At 47.9% G+C, this 19,898-nt stretch overlaps 1 protein-coding gene across 3 annotated transcripts in view; it reads left to right on the top strand.

Moving 5' to 3' along the window:
* The first annotated feature begins 13,303 nt into the window (after nt 1–13,303).
* SHMT1 (serine hydroxymethyltransferase 1) overlaps nt 13,304–19,898 on the top strand; it is a 34,454-nt gene continuing 27,859 nt past the window's right edge. The window contains exons 1-2 of one of the 3 annotated variants that reach the window (XM_054459166.2): nt 13,304–13,525; nt 16,336–16,474. The gene's annotated coding sequence lies outside the window, so the exon portion shown is untranslated. Of the gene's footprint in view, nt 13,895–16,335; nt 16,475–19,898 lie in introns of all 3 variants that reach the window. The other 2 variants (XM_054459168.2, XM_054459165.2) reach the window with 2 other exon arrangements.

Below are 19,898 nucleotides of genomic sequence, written 5' to 3' on the forward strand. Positions count from 1 at the left end.
GTGAAGACCACTCCCATGTCTGATGGCCGGTGCTGTCTGTCTGTCAGCTGAGACCTCAGTGGGGCTTTCAGGTAGCCTCTGCATGTGGCCTGGCCCTCCTCACAGGATGGTGGCAGGGTTCCAAGAGTGAGTTTTCCAGAGAGAGTGGACACTGCTCATGACCTAGCCTTGAAGTTCACACAGTGTCACTTCTGTTGCATTCCATTTCTTTCTTTTCCTTTTCTCTTCTCTTCTCTTTCTCTTTCTCTTTCTTCTCCTCCTCCTCTTCCTTCTTCCCTTCTCTTTTTTGAGATGGAGTCTCACTCTGTCGCACAGGCTGCAGTGCAATGGCATGATCTCGGCTCACTGCAACCTCCGCCTCCTGGGTTCAAACGATTCTCCTGCCTCACCCTCCTGAGTACATGGGATTACAGGCATGCACCACGACGCCCAGCTAATTTTTGTATTTTCAGTAGAGACGAGGTTTCACCATATTGGTCAGGCTGGTCTCAAACTCCTGACCTCATGATCTGCCCACCTCAGCCTCTCAAAGTGCTGGGATTACAGGCATCAGCCACCGCGCTTGGCTCCCTCCCTCCCTCCCTTCCTTCCTTTTCCTTCCTTCCCCTTCTCCTTCCTTCCTTCCTTTCTTCCTGTCTTTTTCTTTCTTTCCTTTTTTTCTTTCTCTTTCTTTCTCTCTTTCTTTCAAGACAGGGTCTCACTCTCCCAGAAATAAACCCACACAATTATGGCCAACTGATTTCTGACAAAGGGGACAAGGACAGTCTCTTCAGGTACAAAGAGGGGAAAAAACAGCCTCTTTAATCAACGGTATTGGTAAAATTGTATACCCACATGCAGAAGAAATTGGATCCTTATCTTACACAGTGTACAAAAATCAACTTCCTTGTTTCTTTATTTAAAATTTTTTTATTTTAAAATTTATTTTAAAAGACAGGGTCTCACTCTGTTGCCCAGGCTGAAATGCAGGGGTGCAATCTTGGCTCACTGCAGCCTCAACTTCCCAGATTCAAGAGGTCCTCCCACCTCAGCCTCCCAAGTAGCTGAAAATGTAGGCATGCTCCATCATGCCTGGCTGATTTTTTGTATTTTTTGTAGAGACAGGGTCTCACCATGTTGCCCAGACTGGTCTCAAAGTCCTGAGCACAAAGGATGCACATGCCTCAGCCTGCTGGGATTACAGGCGTGCGCCATCGCACCCGGCCGCATTCCATTTCTTTGTGCTTTTTTGTTTGTTTGTTTGTTTGTCTGTTTGAGACAGGGTCTCACTCTGTTGCCCAGGCTGGAGTGCAGTGGCACGATCTCAGCTCACTGCAACCTCTGCCTCCTGGGTTCAAGCAATTCTTGTGCCTCAGCCTCCTGAGTAGCTAGGTCTACAGCCATATGCCACCACACCTGGCTAATTTTTGTATTTTTGGTAGAGACAGGGTTTTGCCTTGTTGGCCAGGCTGGTTTTGAACTCCTGACCTCAAGTGATCTGCCTGCCTTGGCCTCCCAAAGTGCTGGGATTACAGGCATGAACCACTGCACCCACCAGCCTCATTCCATGTCTTAGGAGCCTGTCACCAAACCAGCCCTTACCGAGTGTGGCATTGGAGTCCACCTTTTCATGGGAGGAAGGTCAAGGTCCAAGACCAGTCTTGGAGTGTCTACCCCCAGATTGTGTTATGGGAGAGAGAAATAAACTCTTCTGTTTTATAAATCGCTGGTATTTTTTTGGGTTTTTTTTTCCTAATAGGTTGAGAATCTAATCCTGGTACCCCATCTTCTCTCCATCCTGAGAAAGCTTTGCCTGCTCTCCTTACTCTCATCATCATCAACCTCTTCACCTTAAGTGGGTTATATTAGAATTTTTATAAGAGCAGGAAAACTTTCCTTTTAAGTGGCGCCTTCTTTTATCCCGGCAGCCCAAAGCTCATGGGCAGCAAAGGTAAGCAGAAAACCTTTTGCTCTGAGAGGCAGGGGTGAGAGAAATAAAGTCAGAAGAAAATTGGCCAGGCATGATGGCCAATAATCCTGTAATCCCAGCACTTTGGGAGGCTGAGGCAGGTGCATCACGAGGTCAGGAGTTCAAGACCAGCCTGGCCAACATGGTGAAACCCCGTCTCTACTAAAAATACAAAAAAATTAGCTGGGCATGGTGGTGGGCGCCTGTAGTCCCAGCTACTCGGGAGGCTGAGGCATGAGAATTGCTTCAACCTGGGGGGCAGGGGTTACAGTGAGCAGAGATCGTGCCACTGTACTCCAGCCCGGGTGACAGATTGAGACTGTGTCTCAAAAAGAAAAAAAGAAAGAAAGAAAGAAAATCAAACTAACAGCCACCTGTGTACTGTAAGTCCAATGAAATACTTAGGTGTGTCATATGTTGTCTAACATCTGCTAGGACTCAACATTCCCTGAGGGCACAACCTAGGTCAGTGCAGTGGAATCCTCAGCACTTATAGGAGCGGGCGAGGGAAGAAATGACTACACCCTTATCAGTGGACACAGATACTCTAAAACATATTTTATTTATGGCTGGGCATAGTGGCTCATGCCTGTAATCCCAGTGCTTTGGGAGGCTGAGACGGGAGGATTGCTTGAGGCCAGGAGCTTGAGACCAGCCTGAGCAACATTGCAAAATCCCATCTCTATCTCTACAAAAAATAAAAAATTAGCCAGGCGTGGTGGCATATGACTGTAGTCCCAGCTACTTGAGAGGCTGAGGCAGAAGGATCGCTTGAGCCCAGGAGTTTGAGACCAGCCTGGGCAACATCGTAGACTCTGTCTCTACAAAAAATTAAATTTAAAAAAATTAGCCAGGCACAGTGGTATATACCTGTGGTCCCAGCTACTCGGGAGGCCAAGATGGTAGGATTGCTTGAGCCCAGCAGCTTGAGGCTGCAATAAACCATGATTGTGCCACTGCACTCCAGCCTGGGTGACAGAGCAAGACTTTGTCTCAAAAGAAAAAAAAAGAAAGAAAGAAAAAGAAAAACACAAAGACAAAACACTACAAGAGGCAGAAAAACAATGGAAGACAAAATACAAACATAGAAACAAAGGCAACAAGTAGAAAACAGTAAAAAAAAAAAAAGGCAGACATTAATCCAATTATATCAACAATTCCTTTGCATATCAATGGTCCAAATTAACCGATTAAAAGAGAGAGATTGGGCTGGGTGAAGTGGCTCACTCCTGTGATCCCAGCACTTTGGGAGGCCAAGGTGGGCGGATCACGAGGTCAGAAGATTGAGACCATCCTGTCTAACATGGTGAAACCCTGTCTCTACTAAAAATACAAAAAATTAGCCGGGCGTGGTGGCGGGCGCCTGTAGTCCCAGCTATTTAGGAGGGTGAGGCAGGAGAAAGGCATGAACCCAGGAGGCAGAGGTTGCAGTGAGCCGAGATTGCGCCACTGCACTCCAGCCTGGGCAACAGAGCAAGACTCCTTCTCAAAAAAAAAAAAAGAAAAAGAAAAGAAAAGAAAAAGAGAGAGATTGTCAGAGTAGAGCAAAAAACAAGACACAATTATATGCTCCTTATAAGAACTACACTTTAAAGATGTATATATTAGAAGTAAATGGATAAAGAAAGATCTACTATGCCAACACTAATCAAAAGGAAGCAGGAGTTTCTATATTAATTTCAGACAGTACAGGCTTCAGGGCAAGGAAAGTCATCAGGAACAGGACAGGTGCTGGGTGGCTTCCCAGCACTTTGGGAAGCCAAGGCAGGCAGATCACTTGAGGCCAGGAATTGGAGACAAGCCTGGCCAACATGACAAAACCCTGTCTTTACTAAAAATACAAAAATTAGCTGGGCATGGTTGCGCTCGACTGTAATCCAAGCTACTCCTCAGGCTGAGGCACGAGAATCACTTGAGCCGGGGAGGCAGAGGCTGCAGTGAGCCAAGATCACGCCACTGCACTCCAGCCCAGTTGACAGAGACTCTGTCTCAAAAAAAAAAAAAAAAGAAAAAAAAAGAAAAGAAAAGAAAAAGAGAAAGGAAGGAAGGAAGGAAGGGAAAGAAAAGAAAGTTGTCAGGGATAAGGACAGGGCATTACATAATGATTAAGGAGTCAATGCTCAAAGAAGACATAACAATCCTTAACATGTATGATCCTAACAACAGAACATCAAAACATGTGAGGCAAAAAGCGATAGCACTGCAAGGAGAAACTATTTTAGTTGGCAACTTCAGTGTCCCTCTATCAGAAACAGACAGATCCAGCAGGCAGAAAATCCGTAACTCAGTAACACCCTCTATAACTGGATATAATGGAAACCTATAGACTATTTCATACAATGACAGCAGAAAAAAAGAAAAGAAAAACGCTTTGGTTTTTCCCGTATCTTAGGCTGGAGAGCAGTGGCACGATCACAGCTCATTGCAGCCTTGAACTCCTGGGCTCAGAAGATCCTCCCCACTCAGCACCCTGACTAGTTGGGACTACAGGTGTGTACTTCCACACCTGGCCAATTTTCTTTCTTTCTTTTTAATTTTTTTCATCATGTAGCACAAAATGTCATAATTTTTTTAATTTTAATTTTTCATAGAGATGGGATCTTGCTATGTTGCCCAGCCTACTCTTGAACTCCTGGCCTCAAGCAATCCTCCTACCTCGGCCTCCCAAAGTTCTAAGATTACAGGTGTGAGCCTGAGTCACCATGCCCAGCCACAAATAAAATATTTTTTAGCTGGGCGCGGTGGCTCACGCCTGTAATCCCAGCACTTTGGGAGGCCAAGGTGGGCGGGTCAAGAGATGGAGACCATCCTAGCCAAAATGGTGAAACCCCATCTCTACTAAAAATACAAAAATTAGCCGAGCGTCATAGCCGGTGCCTGTAGTCCCAGCTACTCGGGAGGCTGAGGCAGGAGAATTGCTTGAACTTGGGAGGCAGAGGTTGCAGTGAGCCGAGACTGTGCCACTGCACTCCAGCCTGGAGACAGAGTGAGACTCCATCTCAAAAAAAAAAAAAAAAAAAAAAATTTAAGTATTAGTAGGCCAGGCACAGTGTCTCATGCCTATAATCCCAGCACTTTGGGAAGCTGAGGCTGGTGGATCACTTGAGGTCAGGAGTTTGAGACCAGCCTGGCCAACATGGCAAAACCCCATCTCTACTAAAAATACAAAAAAAAAAAAAAAAATAGCCAGGCGTCATGGTGCATGCCTGTAACCCCAGCTACTCGGGAGGCTGAGGAAGGAGAATCACTTGAACCCAGGAAGCAGAGATTTCAGTGAGCTAAGATCACGCCACTGCACTCCAGCCTGGGCAACAGAGACTCCATCTAAAAAAATAAAAAATGAAGCATTCAGTGCTGGAGGAGAGATGGGAAATGGGTATTTCCCTAAATTGCTGCTGGGAGTGTGAATTGTTACAATGCTTGTAGAAAGCAATATGGCAATATTTACTAAAAGCTTGACCCAGAAATCTTACTTTGGATATTAAAAACTCACAGGTTGGGCAGAGGGGCTTACGCCTGTAATCCCACCACTTTGGGAGGCTGAAGCGAGCAGATCATCTGAGGTCAAGAGTTCGAGACCAGCCTGACAAACATAGTGAAACCTCGTCTCTACTAAAAATACAAAAATTAGCAGGGCGTAGTGGCACACGCCTGTAGTCCCAGCTACTTGGGAGGCTGAGGTGGGAGAACTGCTTGAACCCAGGAGGCAGAAGTTGCAGTGAGCCGAGATCACACTATTGCACTTCAGCCTGGGCAACAGAGTGAGACTCCGTCTCAAAAAAACAAAAAAGAGGCCGGGTGCGGTGGCTCACGCCTGTAATCCCAGCACTTTGGGAGGCCGAGGCAGGTGAATCACCTGAGGTCAGGAGTTCAAGACCAGCCTGGCTGACATGGCGAAACCCTGTCTGTACGAAAAATATAAAAATTAGCTGGGCATGGCCGGGCGTGGTAGGTCACGCCTGTAATCCCAGCACTTTGGGAGGCCGAGGAGGGCAGATCATGAGGTCAGAAGATCGAGACCATCCTGGCTAACACAGTGAAACCTCGTCTCTCTAAAAATATAAAAAGTAGCCGGACGTGGTGGCGGGCGCCTGTAGTCCCAGCTACTTGGGAGGCTGAGGCAGGAGAATGGCGTGAACCCGGGAGACGGAGATTGCAGTGAGCCAAGATCAAGCCACTGCACTCACGCCTGGGCGACAGAGCGAGACTCCGTCTCAAAAAAAAAAAAAATTAGCTGGGCATGGTGGTGCACGCCTGTAGTCCCAGCTACTCGGGAAGCTGATGCAGGAGAATTGCTTGAACCCGAGAGGCAGAGGTTGTAGTAAGCCAAGATCACGTCACTGCACTCCAGCCTGGGTGACAGAGCGAGACACCATCTCAAATAAATAAATAATTAATTAATTAAAACAAAAACAAAAAACATTCACTATGTTGGCCAGGCGCAGTGGCTCTTGCCTGTTATCCCAGCACTTTGGGAGGCCGAGGAGGACGGATCACTTGAGATCAGTAGTTCAAGACCAGCCTAGCCAATATGGTGAAACCCTATCTCTACTAAACATACAAAAATTAGCCGGATGTGGCCAGGCGCGGTGGCTCACGCCTGTAATCCTAGAACTTTGGCAGGCCGAGGCAGGTGGATCACAAGGTCAGGAGATCAAGACCGTCCTGGCTAACATGGTGAAACCCCATCTCTACTAAAAATACAAAAAATTAGCCGGGCGTGGTAGTGGGCGCCTGTAGTCTCAGCTACTCGGGAGGCTGAGGCAGGAGAATGGCGTGAACCCGGGAGGCGGAGCTTGCAGTGAGCCCAGATCGCGCCACAGCACTCCAGCCTGGGCAACACAACGAGACTCCGTCCAAAAAAAAAAAAAAAATTAGCCAGACGTGGTGGCATGTGCCTGTAATCCTACCTACTCAGGAGGTTGAAGCAGGAGAATCACTTGAACCCAGGAGGAGGAGGTTGCAGTGAGCCAAGATCGTGCCATTGCATTCCAGCCTGGGTGGCAGGAGACTCCATCTCAAAAAAACAAAACAACACAAAACTCATTATGTAAATATATATTACAAGGTATTTTATCAAAGCCTTGTTTCTAGTGGCAAAAACTGCAAAGTAATAATAAATATTATCCTTCTGTACAGGTATGGATGAAGAAATTATGGTTACATACAAATGACAAAGTGTTAAGCACCTGTTCAAATGAATAACTTGGATCTCTATCAGTTGGCCTAGAGACAGACAGACACTGTTAAATGGGAAAAGCAAGTTATTATATATCCGGCGTTTTTTTGTTTGTTTGTTTTTGAGATGGAGTCTTACTCTGTAGCCCAGGCTGAGTGCAATGACGCCTCTGCCTCCCAAAGTGCTGGGATTACAGGCGTGACCCACCACGTCCGGCCTGTATATCCCTTTTGTAAAGGCAGATTAGCCAGGATGGTCTCGATCTCCTGATCTCGTGATCCGCCCGCCTCAGCCTCCCAAAGTGCTGGGGTTACAGGCGTGAGCCACTGCGCCCAGCCGCGGATTTCTTAATTACATTTTTGAATTGTTCCTTGCTAGTGTATAAAAACACAACTGGACCCGGCACGGTGACTCACGTCTATCATCAGCACTTTGGGACGCCGAGGCGGGCGGAAACCTGAGATCAGGAATTTGAGACCAGCTTGGCCAACATGGTGAAACCCCATCTCTACTAAAAACACAAAAATTAGCCGAGCGTGGTGGTGGGCACCTGTAATCCCAGCTACTTGGGAGACTGAGGCTGGAGAATCACTTGAACCCAGGAGGCCGAGGTTGCAGTGAGCCAAGATCCAGCCATTGCACCCTAGCCTGGGCAACTAAAGCAAAACTCCTAAAAAAAAAAAAAAAAAAAAAAAGTCAACAACAAAAAAACACAACTGGTTTTTGTGAGTTGATCTTGTGTTCTGAAACTTTGCTGAATTTGCTTATCAGCTCTAGTAATTTTTGTGTGAGTATTCCTTGGGATTTTCTATATTTAGAGAGATAGTTTTATTTCTTCTTTCCCAGTTTGGTGCCTCTTATTGCTGTTTCTTACCTAAAGGCTTTGGCTACAACTTCTAGTAAAATGTTGACTAGCAGTGGTAAAAGTGAACCTCTGTGTCTTGTTCCTGATCTTAGGGGGAAAGCTTTTAGTCTTTTGCCATTAAGTATGATGATAACTGTGGGTTTTTCACAAATATCTTTTATAATGTTGAGGCAATTCCTCTCGTTTCATAGTTTTATGTATGTTTTAATCATGAAATATTAGAATTTATTAGATGCTTTTTCTGTGTCAGCTGGAATGACTGTTTTTTTCCCTTTGTTCTACTAATGTGGTATATTACATTAATTGATTTCCTTATGTTGAACCACCCCCTGCATTCCTGGGATAAATCCCTCCCATCCCCTCAGCTGCAGCACCTTATTAAAGCCTTCTTCCTTGGCAATAATCGTGGTCTCAGTGATTGGCTTTCTATGAGGTGAGTGGCAGACCCTAGACGGAACCCCTGGTGTTTCAGTAACACCAGGATGGCCAGTAGCCTCCAGACGCTGGTGGAGTCAAGGAAGGATCCCCCCTTCCAGGCTTCAAATGACCTTGCCAACAGTTTGATTCCTGACTTTGAGCCTCCTGAACCGTGAGTGAATTATATATATATTTATATATATATATATATATATATATATATATAAATATATATATATATATATATACTTTTTTTTTTTGACAGAGTCTCACTTAGTCACCCAGGCTGGAGTGCAGTGGCATGATCTGGGCTCACTGCAACCCCTGCCTCCTGGGTTCAAGTGATTCTCATGCCTCAGCCTCCAGAGTAGCTGGGATTACAGGCATATGCTACCACACCCGGCTAATTTTTGTATTTTTAGTAGAGACGGGGTTTTGCCATGTTGGTCAGGCTGGTCTTGAACTCCTGACCTCAAGTGATCTGCCTGCCTTGGCCTCCCAAACTGTTGGGATTACAAGCATGAGCCATCACACCCAGCCAAAGCCATCACGCCTGGCCTTTAATTTCAAAATAATTTTACATTCACAGGAAACTGCACATAGCACAGAGAAGTCCTGTGTGCTCTTCATGCAGTTCCTCCCATGGCTACATCTTCCATAGCTATAGTACAATATCAAACCATGAAATTTACATTAATGAAATATGTGTATATTGTTTTATGCCATTTTATCACGTGTTGATTCATGTACTCACCATTACAATCAAGATACAAAACTGTTCCACAAAGATCTCTTTCGCCTTTTATTTATTTTATTAGTAATTTTTAGAGACAGGGCCTCACTCTGCTGCCCAGGCTGGAGTGCAGCTGCACAATGATAGTTCACTGCAGCCTTGAACTCCTGGACTAATGTGATCCTCCCACCTAAGCCTCCAGAATAGCTGGGACTACAGACATGCATGCACCACCAGGCCTGGATAATTTTTTCAATTTCAATTTTTGGTTTTTTTGAGACGGAGTCTTGCTCTGTTGCCCAGGCTGGAGTGCAGTGGCACAATCTCAGCTCACTGCAAGCTCCACCTCCCGGGTTCACACCATTCTCCTGCCTCAGCCTCCCGAGTAGCTGGGACCACAGGGTCCCGCCACCACATCCAGCTAGTTTTTTGTACTTTTTAGTAGAGACAGGGTTTCACCGTGTTAGCCAGGATGGTCTCAATTTCCTGACCTCATGATCCGCCTGCCTTAGCCTCCCAAAGTGCTGGGATTACAGGCGTGAGCCACTGTGCCCGACCTAATTTTGTATTTCTAATAGAGATCAGGTTTCATCATGTTGGTCAGGCTGGTCTCAAACTCCTGACCTCAGGTGATCAGCCTGCCTTGGCCTCCCAAAGTGCTGGGATTACAGGCATAAGCCACCGCACCTGGCCAGAAAAATATACTGTTTTTTGTTTTGTTTTTTTTTGAGATAGAGTCTCACTCTGTTGCCCAGGCTGGAGTGCAGTGGCTCCATCTCAGCTCACTGCAACTTCCGCCTCCTGGATTCAAGCAATTCTCCTGCCTCGGCCTCCTGAGTAGCTGGGACTGCAGCCGCCCACCACCAGGCCTGGGTATTTTTTCTTTCTTTCTTTTTTTTTTTTTTTTGAGACGGAGTCTCGCTCTGTCACCCAGGCTGGAGTGTAGTGGCGCGATCTTGACTCACTGCAACCTCTGCCTCCCGGGTTCAAGCAATTGTCCTGCCTCAGCCTCCCGAGTAGCTGGGATTACAGGCATGTGCCACCATGCCCGGCTAATTTTTTTGTAGTTTTAGTAGAGATGGGGTTTCACCATATTGGCCAGGCTGGTCTCAATCTCCTGACCTCGTGATCCACCTGCCTCGATCTCCCAAAGTGCTGGGATTACAGGCGTGAGCCACCACGCCCGGCCCCAGGCTGGAGTGCAGTGGTGCGATCTCGGCTCACTGCAACCTCTGCCTCCCAGGTTCAAGCGATTCTCCTGCCTCAGCCTCCCGAGTAGCTGGGATTACAGGGTGCACGCCACAATGCCCAGCTAATTTTGTATTTTTAGCAGAGAGGGGGTTACTCTGTTTTGGTCAGGCTGGTTTCAAACTCCCGACCTCAGGTGATCCGCCCACCTCGGTCTCCCAAAGTGCTGGGATTACAGGCGTGAGCCACCATGCCCGGCCGAAAAATATAATTTAAAACAAAATTTTCTCCCAATCCAGAAGTGTTCTTCACAAAGCTAGTGAAAAAGAAAACACTTTAGTATTGTATAAAACATTAAGCCAGAAAGTGAAACACATCACAGGCAATCTGCTAAGAAATTGCAGACAGAAAGAAATCTCACCCCCTTATATAGCCAAGCAGATAGAACTCAGTACATACATATTTTCCAAGATAAACCATAATTAGTCCTCAAATAAGAGGACTTGACAGCACACTTTGTCACATATAGTTCATCCTATTTGGCTTTATCTAGAGGAAAAGCAAACTTTTCATATCTTTATGACAGGAAGTGGTTTTGCAATTTGGGGCAGGAAGCCCACCAAAATTAGGCTTCTCTTTTTTTTTTTTTTTTTTTGAGACAGAGTTTCGCTCTTGTTGCCCAGGCTGGAGTGCAATGGCACGATCTCGGCTCACCGCAACCTCCGCCTCCCAGGTTCAAGCAATTCTCCTGCCTCAGCCTCCCGAGTAGCTGGGATTACAGCCATGCACCACCACGCCCGGCTAATTTTGTATTTTTAGTAGAGACAGGGTTTCTCCATGTTGAGGCTGGTCTCCAACTCCTGACCTCAGGTGATCTGCCCGCCTTGGCCTCCCAAAGTGGTGGGATTACAGGCGTGAGCCACCGCGCCCAGCCCCAAAATTAGGCTTCTACCTTCCCACAGAAATTGGGAGATAAGAGTGCTATCTACCTTGCTGTTTACATTTCAGTTCCTTGAGGAAGATATTCCTAGGTCATAAAGCTGACAAAAGGCCTATCTAGTGTTGAAAAGACTTAACGCAGATTTCAAATAGAGAAGAAAACAGTTACAATGACAAGTTTTCAAAAGTAAATGCTCAAAGAAAAAGGAGGGGAGGAAAATCTCTTATTTTCAACTGGGAGACTAAAACCTAGTATCTTTAATTTGTATTTGTCCTTAGAATCTACTTCCTGCTTGATGTTCTAAATTCCAAAAATTCATTGTGGGGGGGTGGCATGTCACTAGGCAAAAAAGCTATTTGACAAAATCATTCAGAGTATGTGTACTGTAGTGTGTATGACTCTTGTAGAAAGAACTGCTTCCTCTCCAACTTCTAATAGATCCCTACACTCTTGCCATCTCTACCTGGACTTTTCTGAATCTGTTTTGAATCCATGCATTAACTGTCACACTAGCCACAAAATGTTACAACATTTTGGAAATCGATGAGAGGGGAACAAAGTTCTGAGGACTGAAAAATGAGTCTATCCTCTAAATGGGGATGATGAGACTCAGAGAAGGCAATTTACCAAAGATCAGGTACCTGGGCTCTTTCCCCAGTTGCAGCCCCTTGGTTTTTATCACTTTAAAAAAAATACTGCGGCCGGGCGCGGTGGCTCACGCCTGTAATCCCAGCACTTTGGGAGGCCGAGGCGGGCGGATCACGAGGTCAGGAGATCGAGACCATCCTGGCTAACATAATGAAACTCCGTCTCTACAAAAGTACAAAAAAATTAGCAGGGCGTGGTGGCGGAGGCCTGTAGTCCCAGCTACTCGGGAGGCTGAAGCAGGAAAATAACGTGAACCCTGGAGGTGGAGCTTGCAGTGAGCCGAGATCGCTCCACTGCACTCCAGCCTGGGCGACAGAGCAAGACTCCGTTTCAAAAAAAAAAAAAGGTTTTTTTTGTATTTTTTGTTTGTTTGTTTTTCGAGATGATGAGGGTCTCACTCTGTTGCCTAGGCTGGAGTACAGAGGCAAGATCATTGCTTACTGCAACCTCTGCCTCCCAGGCTCAAGTGATCCTCCCACTTCAGTCTCCCAAGTAGCTGGGACTACAGGCGACTGCCACCACACCGAGCTAATTTTAAAATTATTTGTAGAGACAAGGTTTCACCATTTTGCCCAGGCTGGTCTCGAACTCCTAGGCTCAAGCCATCTGCCTCAGCCTCCCAAAGTGCTGGAATTACAGGGGTGAGCCACTGCGCCCGATTTTTATCATTCTTACAATCATTATTATTATTATTTGACAAATAAAAAAATTTATGACGCAGCCTCAGGTGGTCCTGACATGTGGCCCCGGTTTTTATCATTCTTAACAATAGGTAATGTTCATTGAGTCCTTATTGTGTTCACTCAGTATTTTATTTATCTTATTTCATTCTTCTTGAGACGTTGTCTCGCTCCGTCCCCCAGACTAGAGTGCAGTGGCGCGATCTCGACTCACTGCAACCTCCGCCTCCCGGGAGGCAACATAGTTAGACCCCCATCTCTACTCCAACCTGGGCGACAGGGTGAGACCCTGTCTCAAAAAAATAAAAATAAAAAATAACAATAATAATAATAAAGTGCCTGCTCTTGGATTATACACCTACAGAATAATAATGTTGCAGTTTGGACCCACATTTGTCCTAATTTAAATGACCACCCTACAAACTAAAAGTAGTACCATGAACAAAATTCGCTCATAATCCCACGGCCCAAACGACAGGCTTAAGTGAGGAAGGCCCTGTGTAGTCTTCCTGGAAATCTTGGTCCACACACCAGGCCTGCAGCCAAAGCGGGTCAGTTCTACAGGTCCCTGCCCCAGGTGCGCAGCTGCATCACGCGGCCTCCGGCCGGCCCAGGAGAAGCAGGCCCTGCCCGCCGCTGCGCCGCAGCCAATAGCGCGGGTGCGTTTGGTGGCGGCCCCTGCTTGGCTGCGCTCTCTGATTGGGCGCCTCTGGGGGCGGGGCCAAGCCTAAGCCTGGCGCGCTGGGTGCACCTAGCGGAGCGCGAGCGGGCCAGCGCCAAGTTCGGGGTTTGGGGTTGGAGCGGTCGGTCACGTGGCTGGCCCGCGGCGGTGCGCTGGGCGTTGGGTCAGCGGGTCTGGGACTCTGGTGGCACCGGCGGCGGCGTAGGACCGAGGCGTCGCTAGGCACGTGCGCGGGCCGTGTTCCGGTAGGTGGGCGGCTTCGGGTCCGCGGGCCGCGGCGTCCCAGACCCCGGGGGGTGCTTCGGCGCCCTCGCTGTCTCCCGCCGTACCCCACCCTCTGCAGCCGGAACGACGGGAGGGGAGCGCTTGGGTCGCGCCTGGGCTGGGGATCGGGCGGCAGCCAGCCGCAGTGCCCCAGTTCCAGGCACATTCGGTATGATGGGATGGCGGCCTGTGGCCTTTGGCAAGAATGCGAAGGCTTATCAGGGATGTGAGTAGTAGCTCTCTACTGAGCACTTTTCTCGTTGAGCATGTTCGATTTAAACACAATCCCTAGCCTCGCTCCTTCACAACAAAGCTGCAAGTCAAGTGCTACTGTTTCCCCCATTTTACAGGTGAGGAAGGTGGTGGGGCCCTGAGAAAGGAGGCAACTTAAATGGCACAGCCCGGAATAGAACCCGGGTTCTCAAAGCCTGCGCCCCTAAAGGCTACGCGCAGGGTCGCCCCACTTTTGGCCCGTGCCACCAGATCCCTGTGGGGAATGAGCTCTTCCTGTTGCCCGCAATCTGCCACCCCCTGTTCTAGGAGACAAATGTCGCACTGTGAAGTTCTTGGCCCGGTGCCTCTGCTTCGAGATTCCGGGAGTTAAGTGACCCTTGGTCCAGCTGAGGTCAGCACAGATGCGGGCCTTCAATCGGGCAGTTACCCAGAGAATAGACTGGAAACACCAGTTTAGGTTCTTACAGAAATAACATTGTAGGCCGGGCGCGGTGGCTCATGCCTGTAATCCCAGCATTTTGGGAGGCCGAGGTGGGCGGATCACTTGAGGTCAGTAGTTCGAGACCAGCCTGGCCAACATGGTGAAACCCCGTCTGTACTAAAAATACAAAAAAAACTAGCTGTCCGTGGTGGCACACACCTGTAATCCCAGCTACTCGGAAGGCTGAGGCAGGAGAATCGCTTGAACCGGGGAGGTGGAGGTTGCAGTGAGCAGAGATCACGCTACTGCACTCCAGCCTGAGTGACAGAGTGAGACTCTATCTCAAAAGAAAGAAAGAGAAAGAGAGAGAGAAAAGTAAAGAAATAACGTAAATTTATTACTTGGGGGAACTTGGAACAGAAGTGGGTAATTGTGTTTTTATTTAGTGCAATGTCCTGGGACAAGGCTTTGGAACTGAAGAGAAACCAGAGTTCAGATTCTGGCTCTTATATGGCTTTAGACAAGTTAGCTCCCTGGGCCTCAATTTCCTCCTCTGTAAAGAAGAGAACACAAAATGTGTGTGAGATAGAAGATGTGCAACAAGGTAGTTCCCTGAGCAGATCCTTGGCTGAATCCTCTTGTGTGACAGAGGCCCAGGTAAGATTTGGAGGCATGAGGAGGCTGGTGACCTTGCAGGTGACTTCACTTACTAGGTCTTTTTCCCTGACGTTGAGGATCATGCCACACATGAGCAACAGTGCCTCTACAGAAATATCCAGTGTTGTAGTGACTGATGTTGCAGTGAGCTGTGTTGGCTGGGGGGCTTACCAGGTGTTACTGAATGTTAATGAAGATGTCCCTAAGATTCCCAAGTTTCTTTCTTTTTTTTTTTTTTTTGAGATGGAGTCTCACTCTGTTGCCCAGGCCGGAGAGCAGTGGCGCGATCTCGGCTTACTGCAAGCTCCGCCTCCCGGGTTCACGCCATTCTCCTGCCTCAGCCTCCAAAGTAGCTGGGACTACAGGCGCCCGCCACCACCCCTGGCTAATTTTTTTGTATTTTTGTGGAGATGGGGTTTCACCATGTTAGCCAGGAGGGTCTCGATCTCCTGACCTCGTGATCCACCCACCTCAGCCTCCCAAAGTGCTGGGATTACAGGTGTGAGCCACCACGCCTGGCCTCCTTTTTTCTTTTTTGTTTTTTTGTTTTTTGAAACGGAATCTAGCTCTGTCACCCAGGCTGGAGTGCAGTGGCGTGATCTCGGCTCACTGCAATCTCTACCTCACTGGTTCAAGCTATTCTCCTGGTCTCAGCCCCCCGAGTAGCTGGGATTACAGGCATATGCCACCATGCTTGGCTAATTTTTGTTTTTTTTTTTGTTGAGACAGAGTCTTGCTCTGTTGTCCAGGCTGGAGTGCAGTGGCACGATCTCAGCTCACTGCAACCTCCTGGGTTCAAGTGATTATCTTGCCTCAGCCTCCTGAGTAGCTGAGGTTACAGGTGCGCGCCACACACCCAGCTCATTTTTGTGTTTTTAGTAGAGACGGAGTTTTACTGTGTTGGTCAGGCTGGTCTCGAACTCCTGACCTCAGGTGATCCACCCGCCTTGGCCTCCTGAAGTGCTGGGATTACAGGAATTGAGCCACTGCGCTTGGCTAATTTTTGTATTTTTAGTAGAGATGGGGTTTCACCATATTGGCCAGGCTGGTCTCAAACTCCTGACCTCAAGTGATCCACCCACCTCGGCCTCCCAAAGTGCTGGGATTACAGGCGTCAGCCACCGCGCCTGACCGCTTTTTTGTCTTTCTTTAGAGAGACGGGGTCTCATTATGTTGCCTAGGGTGGTCTTGACTCTTGTGGTCCTGTGACTCCCCAGACTTCAGGTGTGCAAGCCTGATTTCTGACCCTTGGCCAGTCACACTTTCTCCTTTGTCTGGTCTTTGAACTTGGGGTGCTCTGCACTTGTTTACTCTGCGTAGATTGCTCTCATCCCAGATTTAATGGTTGGCTCCTTTCCACAGCTCAGATTTCAGCTCGGGGACGTTCCCTGACCCAATCTAAAGTAGCCCTGCACCCATTTATTGCATCTTTCTTTCTTTTCTTTTCTTTTTTTTTTTTTTTTTTTTTTTTTGAGACAGGGTCTTGTTCTCTTGGCCAGGCTGGAGTGCTGTGGGAAAATCTCAGCTCACTGCAGCCTCAACCTCCAGGACTCAAGCGATCCTCCTGCCTCAGCCACCCAGAGTAGCTGAGAATATAGGTGTGCGCCACCAGGCTCGGGTAATTTTTTGTATTTTTTTTTAGAGACAGGGTTTTGCCATGTTGCCTAGGCTGGTCTTGAACTCCTGGGAAGTGATCTTCTCGCCGCAGCCTCTCAGAGTTCTGGGATTACAAGTGTGAGCGACCATGCCTGGCCTTGTGTATTTCTTTTGTGTGTGTGTGTGATGGAGTCTTGCTCTGTCACCCAGGCTGGAGTGCAATGGGATGATCTCGGCTCACTGCAACCTCCACCTCCTGGGTTCAAGCGATTTTCCTACCTCAGCCTCCCGCATAGCTGGGATTACAGGGGCCCGCCACTATGCCCATCTAATTTTTGTATTTTTAGTAGAGACGGGGTTTCGCCATGTTGGCCAAGCTGGTCTCGAACTCCTGACCTCAGGTGATCCGCCCACCTTGGCCTCCCAAAGTGCTGGGGTTACAGGTGTGAGCCACTGTGCCTGGCCAAAAATTTTTTTTTTTTTTTTTTTTTTTTATGATAGAGTCTCGCTTTGTTGCCAGGCTGTGGTGCAGTGGTGTGATCTCTGCTCACTACAATCTCCGCCTCCCGGGTTCAAGCCATTCTTCTGCCTCAGCCTCCTGAGTAGCTGGAATTACAGGTGGGCGCCACCACACCCAGCTAATTTTAGTATTTTTAGTGGAGATGGGGTTTCACCATGTTGGCCAGGACAGTCTTGATCTCCTGACCTCGTGGTCTGCCCGCCTTGGCCTCCCAAAGTGCTGGGATTACAGGCGTGAACCACTGCGCCTGGCCTTTTTTTTTTTGTTGAGACACAGTCTCAATCTGTCACCCAGACTGGAGTGCAGTGGCATGATCTTGGCTCACTGCAGCCTCCACCTCTCAGGCTCAAGTAAGTCTCATGCCTCAGGTGTGTGCCACCACACCCAACTAATTTTTTATATTTTTGGTAGAGACAGGGTTTCACTATGTTAGCCAGGCTGGTCTCAAACTCCTGGCCTCAAGTTGATCTGCCCACCTCAGCCTTCCAAAGTGCTGGGATTACAGATGTGAGCCACCTTGCCCAGCCTAATTTCTAAATTTTTGTAAAGATGTGGTTTCACTGTGTTGCCTAGGCTGTGGTTGAACTCCTAGGCTCAAAGGATCCTCCCGCCTTGACTCCCCTAAGTGCTGGGATTACAGGCATTGAGCCACCATACCAGACCCTTTTTTGTTTGTTTGTTTTTCCCCCCGAGACAGGGTCTTGCTTTGTCACCCAGGCTAGAGTGCAGTGGTGTGATCTCGGCTCACTACATCTTCCGCCTCCTGGGTTCAAGCAATTCTCCTGCCTCAGCCTCCCGAGTAGCTGGGATTACAGGTGCCCACCACCACACCTGGCTAATTTTTATATTTTTAGTAGAGATGGGCTTTCATCATGTTGGCCAGGCTGGTCTCGAACTTATGACCTCATGATCTGCACGCCTTGGCCTCCCAAAGTGCTGGGATTACAGGCATGAGCCACTGGGCCCAGCCCAACCTGTAATTCTTTAGGAAGATTTATATTCAAACAAGTCCTTTTTTTATTTAAAAAAAAAACACACAGACATACACAGGATCTTACTCTGTCACCCAGGCTGGAGTGCATTGCCACAATCACGGCTCATTGCAACCTCTAGCTTCCAGGCTCAGGTGATCCTCCCCACCTCAGCCTCCTGAATAGATGGGACCACAGATGCATGCCACCACGACCAGCTAATAATTTGTAGTTTTTGTAGAAATGGGACTTTGCCATGTTGCCCAAGCCAGTCTTGAACTCCTGGGCTCAAGTGATCCTCCTGCCTCAGCCTCCCAAAGTGCTGGAATTACAGGCATGAGCCACCATACCCAGCCCCAGTACATATTTTAACTAACAGCTTCACAGGAACTCTGTGGAGTACTTAGAACATGTGCTTTGGGGTTTTGAGTCCTACCTCTGTGGCTAACTTTCTGTGCAGCCCTGGGCTAAGATATTTTACTTTTCTTTGAGACAGAGTCTTGCTCTGTCGCCAGCCTGGAGTGCAGTGGTGATCTTGGCTCACTGCAACCTCCGACTCCCAGGTTCAAGCGATTCTCCTGCCTCAGCCTCCCGAGTAGCTGGGATTACAGGCGTGAGCCACTACACCCGGCTAATTTTTGTATTTTTAGTAGAGATGGAGTTTCACCGTGTAGGCCAGGATGTCTCGATCTCCTGACCTCCTGATCCGCCCACCTCGGCCTCCCAAAGTACTGGGATTACAGGCGTGAGCCACCGCGCCCAGCCACGATATTTCACTCTTCTAACGTCGTTTTTCTTTCTTTAGTTCTTTTTTTTTTTTTTTTAAAGAGTCCTAGCCCAGGCCGGGCGCGGTGGCTCACACCTGTAATCCCAGCACTTTGGGAGGCCGAGACGGGCTGATCACAAGGTCAGGAGATTGAGACCATCCTGGCTAGCCGGTGAAACCCCGTCTCTACTGAAAAAATAAAAAAAAAATTAGCCGGGCATGGTGGTGGGCACCTGTGTTCCTGGCTACTCGGGAGGCTGAGGCAGGAGAATGGCGTGAACCCGGGAGGTGGAGCTTGCAGTGAGCTGAGATCACGCCACTGTGAGATCTGGGCAACAGAGTGACTCTGTCTCAAAAAAAAAAAAAAAGAGTCCTAGCTCAGTAGCTAGGACTATAGGTCCATCTCACCATGCCCAGCTAATTTTTTTTTTTGTAGCAATGCCCAGGCTGGTCTTGAACTCCTGGCCTCCCAAAGTGCTGGGGTTACAGGTGTGAGTTGCCATGCCTGGCCCTGAGCCTCAATTTCATTACTTGAAGTATGAAATAAATTAACACATTAAAGTGTTGCTAGGATTAAAATGAGGTCCTTATATATTCAAAAATCATATAGAGATTTTTGAGGCCCTTCTTATAGCAAAACTCCAGTTTACATTTTTCTGGAGCCTGGAGAAATGTGTCCAGACTGAGTGAATAGGTACTATTTGCTGTACTTACATTATCATTTATAAAATACTATTGATGGTCATCCTGGAAAGATGATCCCAACTGCCTATATCCTGTTCATCATTAACTTGTGTGTCCCAAAAAATCTTTTGAAAAGTTGCTAAATAGTGAATATTTACTATTTTATGAGAGCCTGCCAGTTCCCTGCCAGTGGAATTGTTTCAAGTCAATGATTCATCTGTTCAGTTATTTGGAAAATACTCTTTTTTTTTTTTTTTTTTTTTTTTTGAGGTGGAGTCTTGCTCTGTGACCAGGCTGGAGTGCAGTGGTATGATCTCGGCTCACTGCAAGCTCCGCCTCCCAGATTCAAGCGATTTTCCTGCCTCAGCCTCCCGAGTAGCTGGGACTACAGGCGCGTGCCACAACGTCCAGCTCATTTTTTGTATTTTTAGTAGAGACGGGGTTTCACCAGGTTGGCCAGGACAGTCTCGAACTCCAGATCTCGTGATCCGCCCACCTCAGCCTC

Source organism: Pongo pygmaeus, chromosome 19, assembly GCF_028885625.2.
Source record: "Pongo pygmaeus isolate AG05252 chromosome 19, NHGRI_mPonPyg2-v2.0_pri, whole genome shotgun sequence".
Classification (NCBI taxonomy): Eukaryota; Metazoa; Chordata; class Mammalia; order Primates; family Hominidae; genus Pongo; species Pongo pygmaeus.